This window comes from Hyaena hyaena, unplaced genomic scaffold, assembly GCF_003009895.1.
Source record: "Hyaena hyaena isolate Hyena2069 unplaced genomic scaffold, ASM300989v1 scaffold_1703, whole genome shotgun sequence".
NCBI lineage: Eukaryota > Metazoa > Chordata > Mammalia > Carnivora > Hyaenidae > Hyaena > Hyaena hyaena.
Genome location: NW_024082315.1, coordinates 59099 through 62634, shown reverse-complemented (window position 1 = coordinate 62634; position 3536 = coordinate 59099).

The following is a 3536-nucleotide window of genomic DNA, read 5'->3' as shown; positions in this document are numbered from 1 at the left end:
TAAAGACTCCATCAAAAAACTACTAGAACTGATAAATTAATTTAGTAAAGTTGCAGTATACAAAATCAATATATACGATTCCATTGCATTTTTATATACTAATAATGATGCAGAACGAGAAATTAAGAATACAATCCCATTTACAATTACAGCAAAAATAACCAGGAGTGTAAAGACCTATACACCAAAAACTGTAAAAACTGTAAACCACTGATGAAAGAAACTGACAATGACACAAACAAATGGAAAGATATTTATGCTCCCTGGACGGACAGAACAATTATTGTTAAAGTGCCCATATTACCCAAAGCAATCTCACAGAACCAGAACAATAATACTAAAATTTGTATGGAACCATAAAAGACCCCAAATAACCAAAGAAATCTTGAAAAAGAACAACAACAACAACAAAAACAACTAAAAGTATAATAATCACATATTTCAAGGTATATTACAGCTGTAGTAATCAAAATAGTATGCCACTTGCACAAAAATATAAATTGTAGATCAATGGAACAGGATAGAAAAACAAAAAAAATCTTACAATGATATGGTCAATTAAACTAAAATAAAAGAGGCAAGAATATACAATGGGGAAAAAGACAGTCTCTTTAATAAATGGGATCATGAAAACTAAACGGCCACCTGCAAAAGAATGAAACTGGACAGGTTTCTTACAATATACACAAAAATAACTTCAAAATGGATTAAAAACCTAAATGTGAGTCCTGAAACCATAATATTTCTAGAAGAAAACATAGGCAGTAATCGTTTTGACATAGGCCTTAGTGACATTTTTCTAGAAATGTCTCCTGAGGCAAGGGCAACAAAAGCAAAATTAAACTATTGAGACTACATCAAAATAAAAAGCTTTTGCACAGTGAAGGAAATCATCAACAAAACTGAAAGACAACCTACTGAATGAGAGAAGATAATTGCAAATGATAGATCCAATATGGGGTTAATATCCAAAGACATAAAGAACATTGAATAGCCATTTTTCCAAAGAAGACATACAGAGGGCCAAAAGACACATAAAGAGTAAAGAGATGCTCAATATCACTCATCATCAGGAAAATGCAAGTCAAAACTGCAAGAGATACACCTCACACGTGAGAATGGCTAGTTAAAACACAAGAAACATCAAATGTTGGTGAGGATGTGGAGAAAAAAGAACTCTCATACACTGTTGGTAAAAAGGCAAGCTGATGGAAACACTATGGGAAACAGTATGGAGGTTCCTCAAATAATTGATAATAGAAATGCCATATGATCCAATAATTCCACTACTGGGTATTTACTTAAAAAAATAAAAATATAAATTCAAAAGGATATATACACCTCCATGTCAGCTACAACATTATTTACAATAGCCAAGATATGAAAGTATCTATCCACAGATGAGTAGATAATAAAGACACACACACACTTGGGAATATTATACAGCCATAAAAAAGATTAAATTTTGCCATCTGCAACTTGATGAATAGATCTGGAGGGTTCAATGCTAAGTGAGTAAGTCCATTAGAAAAGGAAAAATACCATATAATTTCATTTAAACATGGAATTTATGAAATAAAGAAAAACAGATAAAAAAACAGACTCTTAAATATAGGGAACAAACTTGGCAATTGTTGGGAGAGGGTTAGGAGATGGGTTAAAGTGGTGAAGGGGATTGAATATATTTATCAGCATGCACCGCACCCAGCCATGTGCCCCCAAACACCATCATGCCATGCCAAGTTGCCACATTCCACAGCTGCTGCCATGTACCACACCAAGTGACAGTGCTATGCCCAGCCACCACACCATGCCAACCAAACACCTCCAATCACCAGCATGTATCATGCCTGGTCTTGCACCACTAGTCAACCTGGCACACCGTCCCCAAACATCATAGCACTTTGAATATCTGGCATAGGACTAGTGGACTAGGGCAAATTTTGCTAATATTGCTTCCCTGATCCCAGAGTTTGCAGCAGGCATGGCCCTCAAAGCCAACTTGCCTGGGTCCCACTGATACCACAGAGAACAACCATAGCCCACAACAGGCAGAGAGTCAGTCTAGACAACTGCACTGAAAGGAAAAGTGATTTAGACACAACAACAGGATGTAAGCAACAGACATAGAATATTCTCCAGAAATGCTACATTCTGGTGAATTGGGGAGCCTGCACTGAAAGGCACTCCAGTACCTCTTCTTCATAAAGTTACTACTTTCAAGAGCAGAAGACACAGGTAGAGAGGCAGACAAAATGAAGAGACAAGGAAATTTATTCCAAATGAATGAACAGGACCAGGCCACAGTCAGAGATCTAAGTAAAACAGGTAGAAGTAACATGTCTGATAGAGAATTTAAAGCAATGATTATAAGGACACTCACTGTGCTTGAGAAAAGAGTAGAATACATGAGTTAGAGCCTTAACACACAAATAAGGAATAACATAGCAGAGATAAAGGGCTGAAAAAAGGAAATGAGAAACACCCTGATGGAATGAACAGCAAGCTGGAAGTGGTATAGGATTGAAGTAGTGACCTAGAAGACAGAGTAAGAGAAAGTCATCAAGCTAGAAGAAGAAGAAGAAGGAGAAGAAGGAGGAGGAGTAGAGGAAGAAAAGGAGAAAGAGGAGGAAGAAGAAGAAGAAGGAGACAACAACAACAACAGAGAAAAAGAATTATACAAAATGAAAATAGACTTTAGACTTAGGGAATTCAGTGACTTCACTGAATATAATAACATTTGAATTATAGGAGACCCAGAAGAAGAAGAGAGAGAATATAACAACATTCATATTATAGGAGACCCAGAAGAAGAGAGAGATGGCAGAAAAGTTATTTGAAAAAATAATATCTGATAACTTCCCTAATCTGGAAATAGATACCCCAATGCAGGAGGTATAGAGAACTCTTATCAAAATCAACAAAAGCAGACCCACATCAAGACATATTGTAATTAAATTGGCAAAATTTAGTGATAAAAAAAAATTGAAAGCAGCAAGACAATAGAAGTCAGTAACTTACAGGGGAAAACCCATAAGTCTAGCAGAAAATTTTTCAATAATATCTTAGGAACCAAGAAGGGAGTGGCATGATATATTTAAAAATTCTGAATGGGTAAAATCTGCAGCCAGAATATTCTATCCAGCAGAGCTGTCATTCAGAATAGAAAGAGAGATAAAGAGTTTCCAAAACATGTTTTCAAGGGGACATGGGTCATTCCCAGAATAGATCACATAAAATAGTACACAAGACCAGCCGCAACACATTTAGGTAAATCAAAATAATATGCATATTTTCTGACCACAACACTATGAAATAACTCAACCACAAGAATGAATCTAGAAAGATCACAAATACATGGAGGTTAAATAACATGATACTAAACAATGAATGGACCAACCAAGAAATAAAAGAAGATATAAGAAAAGTACATGGAAACAAATCTAAATGAAAACACGAAAGTCCAAAACCTCTGGGATACAGCAAAAGCAGTTGTAAGACAGAGCTTCATACCAATACATGCTTACCACAAGGAG